Source organism: Cricetulus griseus, chromosome 4, assembly GCF_003668045.3.
Source record: "Cricetulus griseus strain 17A/GY chromosome 4, alternate assembly CriGri-PICRH-1.0, whole genome shotgun sequence".
NCBI lineage: Eukaryota > Metazoa > Chordata > Mammalia > Rodentia > Cricetidae > Cricetulus > Cricetulus griseus.
In genome coordinates this window covers 6,175,198-6,194,280 of record NC_048597.1, presented here as the reverse complement: position 1 = coordinate 6,194,280, position 19,083 = coordinate 6,175,198, and the positions used below count along the sequence as shown (strand labels likewise).

Here is a 19,083-nt window from a genome sequence, read left to right as displayed (position 1 = left end):
ATTATGGCAGATGGCCCAACTAGGCTGTGAGCAGAAGCTCCCTGGCCTATGTGTTACCTCCATCCAATATGAGAATTTTACCAAAGCAGCTAATTTGTCTAAAAGCCTTTCCCAGTTTATGTTGCAGAATTGGACCTTTGAATTTGAGCAGACACTTCGTGAATTGGGAGCCGCTATCTATCTGTCACTGATGGAGGGACTGTCGTCATGGGTCACCTCAGCTGTTTCCTACTTCAAAGAATGGGTGGGGATGGGATTGTTTGGCACAGCCGTTTGCTGCGGATTGGTGTTGCTTCTCTGGCTGGTCTGTAGGCTCAGGGCTCAAACTAAGATCGCCCAAGCGCTTGTAGCCTTGGAACAAGGGGCTTCCACTGATATTTGGCTAACTATACTTAAGCAATAGGCCGCCGGCCAGACAGCTCTTGCACACCCGGAGCCTAGGCTCATTGCACAGGGTAGAGTGTCTGGCTTGAGCAGCCCATGAGGGATGTCGAGCAAGGCATCGCACAGAGAGTTGCCCAGTATGCAGGCTTCTCTGGGAGGCATGTTGTCCTGCATAAGGGTTGCCTGCCCTAGTCTCCCTTTCCCAGAAAAACGGCAGAGGACAGGTCGAGAGCGCTTCGGGTCAAGCTAACAGCCTAATGGCGACTCCCGTACACAGTCTTAATGTTTGATTGGGAAGGTACAACCTCTGCCTCTATCCCTCAACATATGGGTGACCTATTTGCTTGTAAAAATATGAAGCCTTATCATTAATTAATAAAAAAAGGGGGAGATGTAGGGAGCCGTCCCTGCATTCTCCATTACAAGATGGCGCCTGCATCCGGCAGGCACCGAATGTAAACAAGTTAGTGCGCAGAGCTGGGTAACTTTCCATCCCTTAGTCTCTGCCTCTTCCGTGTCGTCATAGGGTCCGATGAGCTGCAGCGAGTCAAGGGGTAACACGTCTGAGGCGGCGGTTGCCAGCCCATATAAGGGATGGGTTCTTGGGAGTTCGGGGTCTCTGCCCTGTAAGCTTATGCTCTCTCTCTCAAGATGCATTAAAGCTTTACTGCAGAAGGATCCGAGTGTCCTGTGTCGTTCTTGCCGGCAGGACTATCGCGCGGGACACTTCCTGGCTGCAGAGACCATCAACGATGCCCGCCCCACCCTGCCCCGCCCCTCTAGCATGTTTCACCTTGATAAAGTGGCCTTAGGTTTCTTTCTTTTTTTTTAAGATTTTATTTATTTATTATGTATACAGTCTTGTGCCTGCATGCCAGCAGAGGGCACCAGATCTCATTCAGGGTGGTTGTGAGCCACCATGTGGTTGCTGGGAATTGAACTCAGGACCTCTGGAAGAACAGCCAGTGCTCTTAACCGCTGAGACATCTCTCCAGCCCCCGGTGGCCTTAGGTTTCTAGTCACAGAGAACCTGAATGGGGCATGTGTGTCTCGCCTGTTCCAAGTAGGATGAAGATGTTGTAAGACCGTGGAGGAAGGCAAATGTTGTTTTAAAGTACCAAAGAACTTAAATTTGTGTTTTGTTCTAGTGCTTTGTGGAAGACAGAACTTGTGATGTGTCAAAATTCAAAGTTGGCAAAAGACATTTTCTAGCTGTTTTTTGTTTTGTTTTTGTTTTCTTTTCTTCGAGATAGGGTCGTTGCTTAACCACCCTGGCTGTTCTTGAACTCGTTCTGTAGACCATGCTGGCCTCGAACACACAGAGATGTGCCTGCCTCTGCCTCCCGAGTGCTGGAATTAAAAATGTGTGCCACTACCTACCACTGTTGTTTTGTTTGAGAGAGAGTTTACTGTATTATCCAAGAATGCTTGCTTAGGACAGAACAGAGGCCTGAGCACATGACCTTCTGGCAAAGGAGACTGGTGTGGACCAGTGTGCTTGGTAGAAGCCAGGTGTCACGCTTCAGGATGATGGAAGAAAAAAATCAGACTACCACTGCCCCCTCACAGGCCTGGGGTGCAGCAGCCCTAAGACACAAAAGTTGACATGTTTGCAGGTCAAATGTCAATGCTAGCGGCATATTATAATTAAGCAAAACAATAAGAACAAGGGCTCGAGAAATAGCTTACTAGGTGAGAACATATATTGTTCTCGAAGAGAACCCAAGTTCAGTCCCAGCACCCACAGAAGATAGCTCACGATGGCCTGCTGTAACTCCCTTTCTCTTCTGGATTCCAAAGGTACCTTCACTCACACATATGCATACCCGTACATATGCACATAATTAAAACAAACCTTTAAAATTACTATTAATACCTTCAACAAAGTCGTTGGGTGTGGTCGCTCATGGCTGTCATCCTAGCACCTGGAAGGGTGAGGAAGGAGGACCTCTGCAGGTCTGTGGCCTACCTGAGCTATAGAGTGAGTTCAAGGAAGGCCTGAGTTACAAAATAAGACTCTCACCCAAAAAAGAAAAAATTAATAATCACACAAATAATAATAAATAATAAGTATGGCAAATATTAAGTGTTGACTCCATTGTTCTTTCAACTTTCCTGTATTTTTCTTAAGGAAGATCAATTTTAATTTTTTACAAAATTTATTTTATGTGTACGGGTGTTGTCTGCATGTATATCTGTGAACCATGTGTGTATCTGGTGCCCTAGGAAACCAGAAGAGGGCATTAGATCCTGGAACTTGAGTTACGGGCAATTATGAGCCCAAGTAGGTCCTGGGAATCAAATCTGGGTCCTCTGGAAGAACAGCCTGTGCTCTGAACCACTGAGCCATGTCCAGCCCCACGGACCTTCCAAATGTTTAAAACACACCGCCATGAATGGCCACCCAAATACAGGTGACTGCTCCAATCCACAAGCCAATTCAGCTGTAGCCTATTCTATTCATTCAGGGGGCATCCTCTCCCAGAACCCCAGCAGGACCCCAGTTTAGGCATCTTGAGATCCTCTGGAATTGCCTACCCTACAGGGCCACAGCTTTCAACTTGTACAGGGCAAATGGAACCCTTTTGGCGCAGTACTAAGAAAACAAAGGCATTAGGACAAACTAAGAGTAATAGTAAAAGTATTTCTAAGGCCTCAAAGACAACAGGCACCAAAGAGCCCCTCCCAGCTTTAGCTGCCACAGAGGGCAGAGAGCAGGAGCCTGCCATGTGCACTGACCTGGGGTCACTAGGGCACCTATGTGGACAGGTTCATCTTCCTGGACTAGCTATTTGAACATCCAGGAACCATTTGAACGTTAACCCTCCATAAGCTATAGTCTTCTGATAAATGAACTGGGGTAATGACGACATGTCTCTCAAAAAGTCAAGACTGGAGAGGTTGTAAGGAGAGACCAAACTGAAGCCATTTTGAGTTAAGACTTGCATTTTAAATAAGGGTCAACCCAAGTTTAAATTCCCAAGACCTTCCTGGGCGACTGACATCCTGCCTGGCAGGTTGAGACATGAGTACACCAATCAGAACAGGGAAGTGTACAATGAACAAACAAAGTTCCCATGCCTGAATCCCAATTGGTAACTGTAACTGTAACTGGGCACAGATGTTTGTCATTTGGTGCTTAAAAGCTCTGTTGCATTCTGGCCTGGGGGTGCAGTTCAGCTCCCGAGTGTGTTCTATGTCCCTGACCCAGCAGCAGCAGCTTGATCACAATAAATGTTCCTTTTCTGCATTGACTTGGTGTCTGAGCTGTGTTGGATCCCAGCGGTCCCCATAACACGGTGACTCAGTGGGGAAAGTGCCTGCTTTCCCCATGAGGGTCTGAGTTTAGATCCCCAGAAATCACCTCCAATTCTTAGTGCTAGGGAGAGCAGAAACAGGTTGTCTCAATTACTTTTCTATTATTGTGATGAGACACCATGACCAAGGCAACTTTTTTTAAAGATTTATTTATTTACTATATATACAATGTTCTGTCTTCATGTATGCATGTATGTCTACACACCAGAAGAGGGCATCGGATCTCATTACAGATGGTTGTGAGCCACCGTGTGGTTTCTGGGATTTGAACTCAGGACCTCTGAAAGAGCAGCCGGTGTTCTTAACCACTGACCCATCTCTCCAGCCCCCAGCCCCCACCCCCATCTTTTTTTTAAGATTTATTTATTATGTATAGTGTTCTGCCTGCATGTATGTATGCCTACAGGCCAGAAGAGGGTACCAGATCTTATTACAGATGGTTGTGAGCCACCACATGGCTGCTGGGAACTGAACTCAGAACCTTTGGTAGAGCAGCCAGTGCTCTTAACCACTGAGCCATCTCTATAACCCTTAACCACCTATTTTTAAAAAGCATTCAATTTGGGGACGACAGCTGTAAAAGGTTAGAGTCTGTGAGCATCTTGGTGGGGAGCATGACAGCGAGTGAGCAGGCAGGCATGAGACTGGAGCAGTAGCTGAGAGCTTATATCTGATCCAAAAACATGACGCAGAGAGCTACCTGGGAATGGCCGCCTGGGCTTCTAAAACCTGAAAACCAAGCCCACCACCCCAGTGACACACCTCCCCCAACAAGGCCACACCTAGTCCTAATCCTTCCCTAACAGTTCCACCAACTGCCGATCAAGCATTCGAGTATATGAGCCTATGGGGCCGTTCTCATTCAAACCACACAAGTGGATCCCCAGAGCTCACTGACCAGACAGCCTAGCCAGCTGGCAAGCTCCAAATCAATGAGAGAACACAAACACACAACATACATACAAACACACACATATGCACACAGAGAAAAATGAGAAGTGATCAAGGCAGAGTTCGCATGTTAGCACTCAGACCTGCTAATCAATCACAAACAGGTTTCACAAACACACAACTGCTTCGGGGGTGTGCTTCTCTTAACTAAGCACCAAGAACCTCAGGTTGAGAAAAACTATGACTGTTTCTGGGTAATCCTGCAACCTCACTAAAACTACAGTAAAAGGGTGGCTGTGGCAGAGCAAGCCTGTCAGAGTCCCAGTACCTGGGAGGCAGAGGAGCCGGATGTCTGTGAGTTCTAGGCTAGCCAGGGAGACCCATTCAGCAAATTCACAATTCCATCCACCTTCTCACAACCATCATTAGTCTTGAGCCAGAAATTTCTTTTAAGCTTGCCTCTCTCTCTCCCTTCCTTGATTTCTTTCTCTCTCTCTGTCTCCCTCTCCCTCTGTATTTCTGTCTCTGTCTGTGTGCCCCCCCATCTCCCTTTGTTCTTTTTTTTTAAGGGAGGCGAAGAGGGAAATCTTAGCAAAAATAATTTGGCCCAAGTGTTTGTGTCCCCAAAGCTGTAAACCTGACTGACTGCTGGATGTCGATACTGAATAGATGTATTAATAGATACTATTACCTAATGTGCAAAAGCCAAGCACCACGTCCCCATAATTATATCCCTCTAAATAAATGATTCTTCCAGGAGCTTAAACTTTGAGGACATTCTTACATAGCTATATAATTCATCATCAAATCCTGTTGATTCTATTCTCATTTTTTAACTTCTTTTAAAAAAATTACTTTATGCCAGGCGTTGGTGGGCACGCCTTTAACCCCAGCACTCAGGAGGCAGAGGTAGGCGAATCTCTGTGAATTCGAGGCCAGCCTGGTCTACAGCGTGAGTAAGACTCTGTCTCAGAAACCAACCAGGGAACAACAACTCCATTGCTAGGAAAAACAGAAGAGATAAAAAGCAAAGACAGTGCAGACACTCCACAGCAGAGAGGCATCTGGTGGGGAAAGCTGAGAACCAATCAGGAAAGAGAAGGGGGTACATTTAGGAAACACATGCCCAGATGTGACCCCTCCAGTCGTCATGGGGTCAACAACTGTAACTTTTGTACTGGGGAAAGTCTGGGGATTATTGGGTTTGGTTCTGATTTCTCCTGTCCTGGATGGACTAAGGTGGGCACCCCACTGAAGAGGGCACAAGGAGCTGCTGCTGAATGGAAAGGCTAGGGACATGGGGTCAGGCCTTTTCCTTCCAAACAAGACAACTCTTCTCTGGGGAACCTGATGAAATTAAAAGACAATCTAAAAAACACAGGTATGGGGGTTTCCACTAACCTAATGGCCTCCAGCAATGAACAGTTCAGGGTCCTGCCCACACACTCGGGCTGTCAGTCACCTTACTCCCCTCTTTTTAGACTAAGCAGAGTCAAAGACTACTGTGTGTATGAAGAACCTCTGAACATCAAAGGCATACAGAGAAGGTTTAAAAAAGAAAAAAGTAGCTTGGTACAACAAGCCACACAGGGGGGAGAAAAAAAAAATCATTCCAACTCCAGAAACCTAGAGGAGAATGCTACCACAGGACCAGTGAGATGGCTCAGCCACCAGGGCTGACTCCTGAAAATTGTCCTCTGCATGTAAGCACACGTGTTTTTTCTCTCTCCTCTCTCTCTCTCTCTCTCTCTCTCTCTCTCTCTCTCTCTCTCTCTCTCTGTCTCTCTCTCTCTCTCTCTCTCTCTCTCTCACACACACACACACACACACACAAATACATAAATAAAGTGTATAAAAAGATTTTTTAAAAGGAATACTATGCTAAGAAACACTGAGACTGGAAAACAGCCTTTGGGATTTAAAAACATCACAGTGGAAACTTTGTTTTAAATGCAAATATTGATGGTGGAGATGGCTCAGCAGTTTCAAGGCACCCGAGGCAGCAAGCTTGACATGCTGAGTTTGATCCCTGCATCCCCTCTCCCAAGTTGTCCTCAGACTTCCACACAGGAAGTATACCATGCACACACACCCCACATACACAGACAAATACGGTTTGAAAAATGAAATAAGAGGCAGGCGTGGTGGCACACACTTCTAATCTCAGCACTCCAGAGGCCCAAGCAGGAGAACAGCAGTTTGAGGACAGCCTAGGCTGCATAGTACCCAAACAGAAAAACGGATAAATGAGACTCAAGAGACTAAGATGGGGCTGGGGAGATGGCTAGGGATTAAAGGCATCTGCATCCCACAGAGGGCCTGGGTATGAGTTCCAGCACCCACATGGCAGCTCACAACCATCGTAACTGCAGTTTCAGGAGATCTGAAGGCCTCTTCTGATCTTTGCAGCCACCAGCACATACGTGACACACATATGTAAGGCAGGCAAAACACCAATACACAAAAATCAAAAACTTTAAAAAATTCCAAAGAAAATAAGGTGTCCATCTGTGACCCTCACCACCAAGAAGATCTTTGGCAGGAGGGTTGTAATTTCAAGTTAAATACTGCCTGGACTTTAGATCAAGTTTTAGGCTCCCCTGAATTACAGAGCAAGATCTGGAGAAGAAAAAAACAAAAACAAACAAAAATCCATCCAGGCATGGCGGTAATGTCAGCGCTGGAAAGAATCAGGTAGGAAGACAGCTGTGGGTTTGTGGCAAGCCGAGACTACATAATGAGTTCCTGGCCAGCCTGGGATACAGCGTAAGAGACTATCTCAAGCAAACAACAGTAGTGTGTGTGAGGGCACAGATGTCAGGAAACAAAAGAAATTATAAAACCAGAAGTGAAAGTTCACCTATGATGACAAGTGACCACAGAGAAAATAAGCAAAACCACCCTGGGTTTCCAGAAAAGATGCTCCTGTATTGTTTGTATCTAAAGGGGTCAAAGCCTCAACCTCAGGGATGGAAACAGAAGCACACGCCACTTTAAATTCACGACACTCACAGCACCGTGAGGAGGGATGGCCAAAGGACTGAGGAACACTCGAGTTCAGCAATGGAAGCTGCTGGAAAATGATTTCAACCAAAATTCCACAATCAGCCAAGATACCAACCAAGCAAGAGGGCAAAACCAAGCATTGGACTTCCCAGGGCTTCCAAACTGTAACCTCCCATCAAAGCCCTCCTAGACCTGGCGTACCACTAGAAAGGAATGCAGGATACAGGAGAGACCCACACCGTTAAGGAAGCCATCTATGTCCCTGGAGCAGAGGATACCAGCCAAACGGAAGCAGCACAGCGTCCCAGCTGCTCTGGCACCCTTCATCCTGAGCCTGCACGCCCTGGAACCTGGCCCAGATTCCTATCGCCACTCGACAGGGCTGGCTTCATCTTGAGCATATGCTGAAGGCATTTTTCCTGAAAGACCGCAAGCCCAGAGGCCCACATCGGCAGTGGCCAGGCCAGGCACACTTGCCTCCCAGCGGGGGTTGGCTGTGCTGGACCCTGGCAATTGCAGGGAGGCTGTGAGTAAATGCAGAGGCAGAAATGACCATATCTGCTGTCCCTCCTGTGCTCAGTACAGAGCCACCACCCCCCCCCTTCATGCCCCCGGCCATGTTCTGGTTCTCAGGGTTCTCTCCTGCGTGGTGCAGCCTTGACATCCTCACAAAGGGCCCCTGCAGGTGCCAGGCAAGCTGAAGCCATTCTGTCAATTCACCTCTGCCTGAAAGTTAAAAGCGACAAGACTGTCCTTTCATTAAGGTCAAGTGTGACTTTACGATTATAAAACAATGTAAACAACTGCAAGCCAGGAAATTCTGCATTCTCCAATAGTAAGGCTATGTAGGCCTCATGTGGGCTCTGGAAGACTTGACCTTGTTCTAAGCAGATTTAATGAACAGTTCCCTGTTGATAAAGATGAAGATAATTTGTAACCTCTGAAGAAATTAATAAGACATGATTTGGATTTGTATAGGCTAGTACAGAAAATTCATTTTCCAAATACTGTGATTTTTTTCCGCCTTGCCCTGTGAAACACAAGCCTGTTATATCTAACAGAGCAACTATGAGACATTCTTTCCTCTATGAACTACATAAATACCCACTCCTTTAAGTCTTTTTTTGGAAAAAGTTTCCTAACGCTTAAATAAAACTTTGAAACATAATCACTATTTTTTTCCTTTTCTTATTTAATTACTTATTTGTTTTTTGGTTGGTTTTTTTTTTTTTTTTGTTTTTCAAGACAAGGTTTCTCTGTATTCTGGCTGTCCTCTCACTCTGTAGACCAGGCTGGCCTTGAACTCACCGAGATCCACCTTCCTCTGCCTCCGGAGTGCTGGTACTAAAGGTGTGTGCTGCCACTGAGCAGCTATGCTGGGTTTTTTTTGTTGTTTTTTTTTTTTTACATTATTTAAAGTTTTTTATTTATGTGTGTGTGTATCTATGTGAGAACATGCATTGTGTGTGTGGGTACCCTCAGAGGCTAGAAGAGGATGTTAGATCCCCAAAAGATAGTTACATGCTGGGAAATGAACTCAAATCCCCTGGAAGAGCAGCTTTTTGATTTTACTATTTATTGTGCATGTATGAGCACAGGTGTGTGCGTGTGTGTGTGTGTATGCACGTATGATGCCTGCTCTATTGCCCTCCACCTTATGCTTGAGATGAGGGTCTCTCAACAGGCCTAGGGGTCACCATTTGGGCTAGAGTGGCTGGCCAGAAAACCCCTAGGATCCACATGTATCTGAGCCCCACCCCCAGTGCTAGGGTTACAGCTGTGTGTCCTAAAAATCAGCTTTTACTTGCCTTGCAGTGTGGTGCACACCTTTAACCCCAGCACTCAGGAGACAGAGGCAGTTAGTTCCATGCCAGCCTAGACTACAAATAGAGTTCCAGGCCAGCCAAGGCTGTTACACAGAGAAACCCTGTCTTGAAAACACACACACACACACACACACACACACACACACACACACACACACACACCTACCCCTCTATGTGTCTGTGTGGAGTGCCACTGCCCATGGGGTTGGTCAGAGGCACGGGGTTCCCTGGAGTCTGATGCATTCCTTTCTGAGCTCGGGAAGCAGCACTCTTAACCCTTGGGGCCATCTCTCCAGTCCTCCATGCAGCATTTCCTTCTTAAAGACTAAGTCCACACGTGGAATGTGTCTTCACCGTCTGTTGTCGAAACCGTTATGCATTGATGGCCTCCTTAACAGTACAACTGGAGGCATAAAGAGTGGAGAGTGAAGAAATGAGAATTTTAAGGATTTCACTTTTTTTTTCTTTTTGTTTTGTTTTTCAAGACAGTGTTTTCTGTGTAGCTCTGAACTGTTCTGGATCTCACTCTGTAGACCAGGCTGGCCTTGAACTCACAGAAATCCACCTGCCTCTGCTTCCACATTGCTGGGATTAAAGGCATGCGCCACCAACGCCTGGCTGGAGGGTTTCACTTTTTATTTGGCGTTTCTGTGCTGTCCGAATGCTTTACTTACTATCCCTCTGTAATGTTGAAATTGTTTGCACATCATGTCAGTTTTATTATACTAAAAGGCAAATAAGGATTGTGGAAGATTAACTCTTTACTTCTGGACCCCAGAAGTGAATTCAGAAAGCAAAAACAAACAAAACACTGCCGTGAAGGCTGCTTCGCTGACACAGGAAGAAAGGGGAGGTCAAAGGGGCGTGTCTCCTAGAGAGGAAAAACTACATCCTCACCCCGTTCCAAATAAACCTGCTCTTCTAGCAGCATCGCTATGCAAATTAATCTCTGGGTTTCGATGTAGGATCTGGAAACCCTTCAACACTATGCTCGGTTAAAGTGAACTGCTTGCCTCTGCTCTTTGGAAACCTACACAGGTAGAAAAGACCAACGGATTGCAGATGATGAGAAAGGACAAGCTTAGGGATCGGCGCCGCTGGAATTATCTAGAAATGGGACTTGTGGTTCGAGTGGGATGAAGAGCTTGTGGGAGAGGGGAAAAGAGAGACTTTCTTCGAGCGAGCGCATCCACTCGGGAGGGAGGTCTGGGTTCCCACGGCCCCTCCTCCCGTCGCAGCAGCCTCGGGGAGGCTGCAAAGGTCGAGCATCCATCCACCTTTCGGGCTGAAGTAAGTGGCTTCGAGCGGCGAACTCGGAACCCAACTCACTGGCTGAAACACACAAAAAGGCCTAGCCCACCGCGACCTCCGCACCGCCACCGCCACCGCCACCGCCACCGGCTACTTCTCTGAAAGGGCCGCTCGCCCCTCGGGATGAATTCCCAAAGTCAAGGCAACGCGGGCGGTTCCGGGCCAAGGCTCGCCCATCCCGGGGGCGGCGGCGGCGGCGGCGGCGGCGCCCCGCGGCCCGCTCATCCCCTCCGGGTCGCCCTGGGACGCCGCAGCCTCCGGACGAGGTGCGTGCGCGAAGGGGCGGAGGGGGGCCTCCCCGCACCTCAGGCCGTGCTGCCGGGCCGGGCGGAAGCCCGACCCCAGCCAGCCGCACTCACCCGGCTACCTGCGACGTCCACGCCCCCGCGGGCACAGGGACGTCGGGGGTGCGCGTCGGCCGGGGCAGCTGCGGCCCGCTCCACCTCAGCCGGCCGGGAGCCGGGAGCCGGCGGCGGGCGCGAGGCCAAGGCGCCGGCGGGGCGGGAGCGAGGCGCCGTGCGCACCGCAGCGACCAATGGGCTCGCAGCAAGTGGCCTGCGTGGGCGGGCCATAACGCCGGGAGGCGGGCGGGGCCTCAGGGGCGGGGGGGCGGACCCGTGCTCAGCGTGGCGACCAATCAGGATGCGGCCGGCGGGGCGGGGCGGGGCTTGATGCTTGAGGGCGGGACTAGCGCGGTCCTCTGGCTGTTGTCCTGGAGCTGCAGGCTGGCCCTGGCTGGCTGCGGTTGATGGCAGTGTCAGCCCAAGCCAGCGCCTCAGCCTGGGCGAGGACACCTGCGTGAGCACCCCGAGCCTACCACGCGAGAAGCCTTTGTGCTTGCATATCGGCCGATGAGCATTGTTCACCGGCTGCCGAGAGTCGAGCACGTGCGCCAAGTCACGCAGGACCGAGACCTAAGGAGACGAAGTCAGTACTGGCTACCGACGACGTTACCCGCAAAGTAAGGCTGGACTGCTGTTTCTCTCCCTCTTTTCATCCATCCACCAGATTTTTGGGTTTTTCAGGAGCGAATCTCTTACGAATCTCTTCTAAAAACACTGCCTCTGGGCTTTCAGCCTAACTTCAGAGGCCGCATTTCCTACAGAACGTAAGCACAACCGAGGCTCAGAGTGCAAAGCCCACGTTGTTACTAAACTGAATGCAAACGCGCTTTACCTAGGTAAAATAAAGCAAACGGTTTATTTTGCGTCACAAATGTCACCCTGGGTCGTGTTGCTCCGGGAGTTCTTGTACATAATCTGGTGCTTAGATGCCTGACGATCATTCGCTGCATAAATCCCTTTATGAACTGTGGGGTTATGCATGCACCCTAACAAGCAGGAGGAAACAGCTCTTTAAGCACCTGTCCCAGAACTAAGGTACGTAGCCAAGTTGGTATAGTGTTAGTCTTGAATACACAAGGCTCTGCGTTCCATCCCCTGTAATCCCTACACCCCCAAATGCCCCAGCTTTGCTCAGAGTGTGATAGGACTCCAAAGAGAAGCATTCCAGCCAGACTAGATTACACAGAAAACTCAAGACCAGCCTGAAGTGAGACCCTGTCTCAAAAACAGCCGAGGATCTATGATGTCGTGCAGTCCTGTAGTGTCCATCCAGCATGTGCAACTTGGTTCCATTCTCCATCAGTTAAAGAAAAAAAATGGGACTGGAGAGATGGCTCAGATGTCAAAAAGCACTGGCTGCTCTTCCAGAGAACCCTGGTTTGCTTCCTAGCACCCACATGGAGGCTCACAGCCATCTGTAACTCTAGGTCCAGGGGATCTGCTTCCCTCTTCAGGCTTCCCTGGGCACCAAACATGCAAATGGTGCACATACATAGGGGAAGGCAAAACACTGGTACCCCTAAAATAAATTTAAATGTTATAAAAAAGATCAAACCTCCATATATGCTCTACTTGAATTGGAACTCCACCATCATGCGTATAATCATATGCTTTGGCTTTTGTTGTTGTTTTGTTTTGCGAGACAGGGTTTCTCTGTGTAGCTCTGGCTGTCCTGGAACTTGCTCTGGAGACCAGGCTGGCCTGGAACTCACAGAGATCCGACTGCCTCTGCCTCCACAGTGCTGGGATTAAAGGCGTGGCCGGATCATAGGCTTTGTTAAATTCCCATTGCTGAAGTACCTTCGGGGGCTCCCTGATTGGGGAGATCTTATAACTTTAGGATCCTTTTCTCTCTTGGAGCCGGACTAAAGACCCACCTCACCTAAAACAGCAAATAGTAGGAATGAAGCAGGCCAAGAGAGGAGAGCTATTTAGGACGTGGGGCTGTCCACAAGGGACTCCATAAATTCTGATTTGTCTCTACCTGTAAGGATTCCCATGGGTTACTTCTAACAGTGCAATTCCTAGCCCACCATCTAAGAGTGCAAAGCAAACACTGCACCGACCGAAAGGGAAATGACCTGTGTAAACATGGACGAGTAAACACCCTCAAACACTGTCTGTCCTCGGCTAAGTTTACTGTGTTGAGCAACAAACAGGCTTCAAGCCGCTGTTACATTGTATTCTAGGAAGGCTGCTTGAGGGGAGTGCCAGACTCCCTGTGAATATGGACTTGGCTCTCTGCCAAAGAAAGGTCTTTGAGTCAATCATTTGGTGGAAAGACTGAAGCCAAGGGCTAATCTAAATAAACTCTAAAGCTGCTGGGTGGTGGCGCATGCCTTTAATCCTGGCACTCAAGAGACTGAGGCAGGGTGGATCTCTGTGAGTTGGTGATCAGCCTGGTCTTCAAAGTAAGTTCCAGGACAGGCTCCAAAGTTACACAAAGAAACCTTGTCTCAAAACAAACAAACAAAAAAAACCTCACCAAACCACCAAACGTTACCAAACCTCACCAAAACCTGAGCTTAAAAACCCACCAGTCTCTGAGCTTGAAAATCCACTTTCCTGGGCTCAAAAAAACAAACAAACAAACAAAAAAAAACCCAACAATTCTTGGACTTGCCTTGAAATTCCACCAACCCCTGTTAGGTAATATTTTTTTAATTTATTTAACTTTATTTTGTGTGCATTGGCATAAAGGTGACAGATGCTTTGGAACTGTAGTTACAGACTGTTGTGAGCTGCCACATGGGTGCTGGGAATTGAACCTGGGTCCTCTGAAAGCAGCCAGTGCTTTTAACAGCAGAGCCATCTCTCCAGCCCCGGAGAGTATCATTTTAAAGTGTGTTACTTTTGTTTATGCTGGTTTGTTTAACTCTGTGAAGCTGTATTACTTTTGTTTATGCTGGTTTGTTTAATTCTGTGAAGCTGTATTACTGTGCCTGTCTAAAAACACCTGATGGTCTAATAAAGTGCTGAACAGCCAATATCAAGGCAGGAGAAAGAAATGGGTGGGGCTGGCAGGCAGAGAGGATTAAATATAAGGAGAAATTTGTAAGAAAAGCAATCTGGGAACAAGAGAGCAGGAGGAGGACTTCAGGGGCCTCCACCCAGTTACACAGCCAGACACGGAGTAAGAAGGAAGAAAAAGGTATACAGGAATAGAGAAATATAAAAACCCCAAGGCCAAAGACAGAGGGAATAATTTAAGAAAAGCTGGCAAGAAGCAAGCCAAGCTAAGGCTGGGCATTCATAACTAAGAATAAGCCTCAGTATGTGATTTATTTGGGAGCTGGGCTATGGGCTCACCAAAGAGTCCAAAAAGCCAAAACATCACACTCCACATCTCCACCCTGGAAAACTCTGCTCCCAGGAAACCTATGTAAAACCTGCCTCCTGCTCATCTCCCTATTGCTTCTCACCCAAGCAGAAACAGCCACCTTGTGTGAGGTTTGCTGTGCAGTGTGACTTTACTGTATTTCTTGGCTTCTGATTGCCAAGGTACTTGTCCCCTAGAGCTGCAACACTTCCATTAGGGACACCTTTCTCCTCAGAGCTGCAACACTTCCATTGGGGACTCCTTTCCCCTTAGAGCTGTAACACTTACACTTGGTTTAGATATGATATGACTAGCTATTTTAAGTTCCTGCAGCCTTGACTTCTGATGGACTATAATCTGAAATTATAAGGAAAATAAACCCTTTGTGTTCCCTGAGTTGCCTTTTGTCAGGGTGTTTTATTCCAGCAACAGAAATGAAACTAGAGGGGATGCTGGAGAGATGGCTCCGAGGTTAAGAGCACTGGCTGATCTTCCAGAGGTCCTGAGTTCAATTCCCAGCAACCACATGGTGGCTCACAACTATCTGTAATGAGATCTGGTGACCTCTTCTGGCCTGTAGGCATACATACATGCAGGTATAACACTATACATAATAAATAAATCTTTTTTAAAAATGAAACTAGAACACAACCAATGCCAATAATTTGCTTCTGGCAGAAGAGGAAGCATTTCTTTCTGTGGTGGAGGTTCTAAACACAGCAGTCATAATGTTTTAGTTTAGTTTTGTGTTGTTTTTTAATGACAAGGAACAGAAAAAATTCACTAGTAAACCTGGGGCGGAGGGGGGCATGGTAGAGGGTATGATATGAAGGTTTATGTCTCCTCAAAATTCATATATTGGGTCCTAATTGTGATTGGTCTCGGGGACGGTGCCCCTCACAAATTGGGTTAAAGGACCTTATAAAGAGGTCTCTGACTCATAGAGCTGGGTCAGTGGGAAAAAGTACTTGCTGACAAGGCTCAAGACCTCAATTTGGCCACTGGAATTCACGAGGTAGAAGGAGAGAACGAGCTCCTTCAAATTGTCCTCCGGGCCTCTACACGCACGTAAGCACGCACTCATACACAAATACATAAATAAATACATGTAAAATAACAGTTTCAAAAACTGTTCATTCGGGCTGGAGAGATGGCTCAGAGGTTAAGAGCACTGACTGCTCTTCCAGAGGTCCTGAGTTCAATTCCCAGCAACCACATGGTGGCTCACAACCATCCGTTATGAGATCTGGTGCCCTCTTCTGGCATGCAGATATACATGGAAGCAGAATGTTGTATACATAATAAATAAATAAAATCTTAAAAACAAAACAAAACAACAACAACAACAAAAACACCTTATTCCTTCCACTACTCTCTGAGGTGGTGGATCCCCGAGCTAGAAACTGAATCTGCAGGCATCTTGATCCTGGAATTCCGGGCCCGAGACTGTGAAAAATGAATTTCTGATCTGAAACACTCAGCATATGGTATTTTGTTACTGCAGCTCAGCTCAGTCCCGCTGTCATTCATCATCTCCACAGAAATGCGTCCTCCCAAGCCAGGAAAAGAGCCTCCCCCCCCCCGCGCCCCCCCCCCCCTGATGGACTACCTATAAGCCAATCCCTGGGCACAGTGAATGCTAAGTAATGATTGGATTAGGTTCAGTTACAATGACCAATCCCTGTAGGGGAAGCTGTAGCCACGCCTTCTTAGGGGCTACAGCTTCCCCTACAAATCCCTAGGACAAAGGTTTGTTTTTTAAGGTTTTTTGTTTGTTTGTTTGTTTGTTTTGTTTGAAGAGGTTGAAGAGATTACTCACTGGGTAAGAGCACTTGCTCTGCAAGCATGAAGTTCAAAGCCCCAGCACAAACATAAAAAGCCAAGCATGGTATGTGACCCCAACTTTGAGGGGTGAAGACAGAAGGATCCTAGAGCTTCCTGGCCAGCCTAGCAGAAAGGGTGAGCTCCAAGCTCAGTGCTAGACTATCCCAAGGCAATAAATCAGAGAGCAATAGAGAAAGACTCCCAGTGTCCTCTGGAGTAACACACGGGACCACACACCTGCACACTGAGGTCCACGTCACACACACACACACACACACACACACACACACACACACACAGAGGGAAGGAGGGGGAGACAGAGAATTTCATGACTTTGCTGTATTCTACTGCTGACACAGATCAAGTCCGATACAGTGTTTGAGGGTATTGCTCAAAAAACGTGAGTCTCAGAAGAAGGAGCTCACTGGGGAGCATCTTGAAGGCTGACTGCTACACTTACTTATTTAGTAATACTGTATTCTAAATTAAAAGGGACCGCTAATTTCTTCTGGTATGTGTTTTCACTGAGCTCCACAAATGCAAACTGCAGTAGTTATGTAATGTAGGTGACTCGGATACCAGAGGCTAGGCAGATGGCCCAGCTGGTAAAAATGCTCGCTCCATAAGCATGAGGACGCGAGTTCAGATCCCCAGAACCCACATAAAAAGCTGGGCACAACAGTGTACACCGTTGTACCCAATGAGGTGGTGACAAGAGGGTCTTTGAGGCTCACTGTCCAACCAGACCAGCAATTCATGAAGCTCCAGGCTCAGTGAGATACCCTGTCTCAAAAGATAAAATTGAAGAACACACTTAACATTGACCTCTGACCTCCACATGCGCCAACACACATGAACATGTACACACAAATAATATGACTTTCTGGGTACCACTGACAGTAAAAATTCCCAAGAAAGTGAAGCACAGTTTTCCTACCAAGTTCACAGTGGTTGCATTGTGAATGTGTTAGCATAATTAATAGCATGCAAATAACATGCTGCATTTATGTGTAATATAATTCCATGGTAGGCTTGGATAATGAGCAGGTTTTTCATTCATGTGACTGTTTAGGGGACATTTGCAAGTCAGGTGAAGCAAGGAAAAATTCCTGGTTGTGCTTAACTGCCCTGAACACTGACAAACACCTGGCATCCTGCCTGGGGTCAAACATGATGTTTGCAATATCTAGCAAGCAGGATGGCATGGACTTAGAAGCCAATCAGAGTGCGTGCGAGCCAACAACAGACCATACAGGCACACCCCCGCTAAACAGAAAGTCTGCTGTTAGCAATGTCCTACCATTGTAGCAACTAAGGATTCCTCTTAAATGGCCCCCAAAGAACAGCAGCTTCCCCCAAGAGCCAGTGATTTGCTAACCAGGACTCTACCCTGCAGCCAGCATTTTGTGACCAGTAATACGTCAGTCCTGCCAACTGGGTTTTATTTGTGTCTGCGTGTGCATGAATGTGTGTATGTGAACGTGTTAAATTGTATGCGCAAGCTCTGCGGTATCCTCCACTTGTTCTTATTCTGCTTTGATTTGTAGGGCGTTGTTTTGCTTGAGACATTGTCTCTCACTGGGACTGGGGCTTGCCAATCCAATGAGGCTGAATGGCCAGTAAGCCTCAGAGATCACTTGTCTTCCTCCTCCCAGCTGTAACCATGCCTGGCTCTTCCACACGGGCTTTGGACGCTGAGCTCAGGTCTCACGTCTGTGTGGCCGGGACTTTATTCCTATTGCTTCAGCTTCTGATTTTCCTCCTTTGACAGGAGGGTTCAGCCGAAGCTCTAAGTCACAGGCTAGTGAAAGATAACTCCGAGATCTGCACTGACGGCCGTCTGGTTTCAAAGTTAGTTCTCCACCACATTATAATCCTTCAGTTCTTCGGTACTGTGTGTGGACCCTGTGTGGGGGAGTCCAGGACAAGAGTGTCAGCCTATGCAGACAACACATTGGTGGATGGAGTTCCCAGGTCTCCACAGCGCCCTAAAGTTGTATGGGAGCAGAGTTCTGGAACCAGACCAATTGCGGGTACCCTGGGGTCAAATTCTACCTCACCCCGTATGTCACTTAATCTCCTCCTCCGCCTCCTCTTTTTCCTCCTCCTTCTCTTCCCCCTCCTCCCTCTCTCTGAAACATGATCTCTTTAGCCTTTAGCCCTGCCTGACCTGGAACTTACTACATTCTCGGGCTGGCTTTGAACTTGTGGTAAGTCTCCTGCTTCTCTGCCTGCTGAATGCTGGGATTAGAGGAGCCACACTCATCTTCTTAAAAGGGTTAACATGAGAGTACCTGTGGCTCCCGGTTGTTGCAGAGAAGCAGCCCACAGCTGTGTGTTAGAGGCGTCTTTTCTTGGCCTTGGTCTTTCCTCTGCTTGTCAGCCACATCTCACTCCTGACTCCCGATGTCCGTCATGGTCCCTCGCCTTAGGGCCTCTGCTTCCTCATTGTACCACGTCTTGTTCCTGATTCAAGACAAACTTCAGCTTCATTTCTCCTTCCTATGCCCCATGCCTTCTCTTTGTGTAATCGTGCTGTAGATGGAAGTTTCTGTCCCGCCTGGTCCCTCAGCCATTTAGTCCCAAGGAAACACTCAGAAGCTTCTATCAATTACAAACTGTTTGGCTGATGATGGCTCAGGCCTATTGGCTAGCTCTCTCGTGATTATTAACCCATTTCTATTAAACTATGTATCTCCACGTGGTCTTGGCTTACTGGAGAATGCCCAGGTGTCCTATCTTCCTGGAAGCTACGTGGTGCCTCTCCTTGACTCTGCCTACTCCCTTTCTCTATTCCTGTTTGGATTGCCAGCCTGGCTACATCCTGCCTGCCCATTGGCCGAAACAGCTTTATTCATCA

General features: G+C 47.7%; 1 protein-coding gene across 5 annotated transcripts in view; it reads right to left on the bottom strand.

Moving 5' to 3' along the window:
• The window catches only part of Tmem50b (transmembrane protein 50B), a 40,865-nt gene extending 29,639 nt beyond the window's left edge, over positions 1-11,226 (bottom strand). For 4 of the 5 annotated variants that reach the window (XM_027415590.2, XM_027415586.2, XM_027415589.2 and 1 more), the window contains exon 1: positions 11,096-11,226. The gene's annotated coding sequence lies outside the window, so the exon portion shown is untranslated. Of the gene's footprint in view, positions 1-9,591; positions 9,799-11,095 lie in introns of those variants that run through there. The other variant, XM_035444318.1, reaches the window with a different exon arrangement.
• Positions 11,227-19,083: the final 7,857 nt, after the last annotated feature.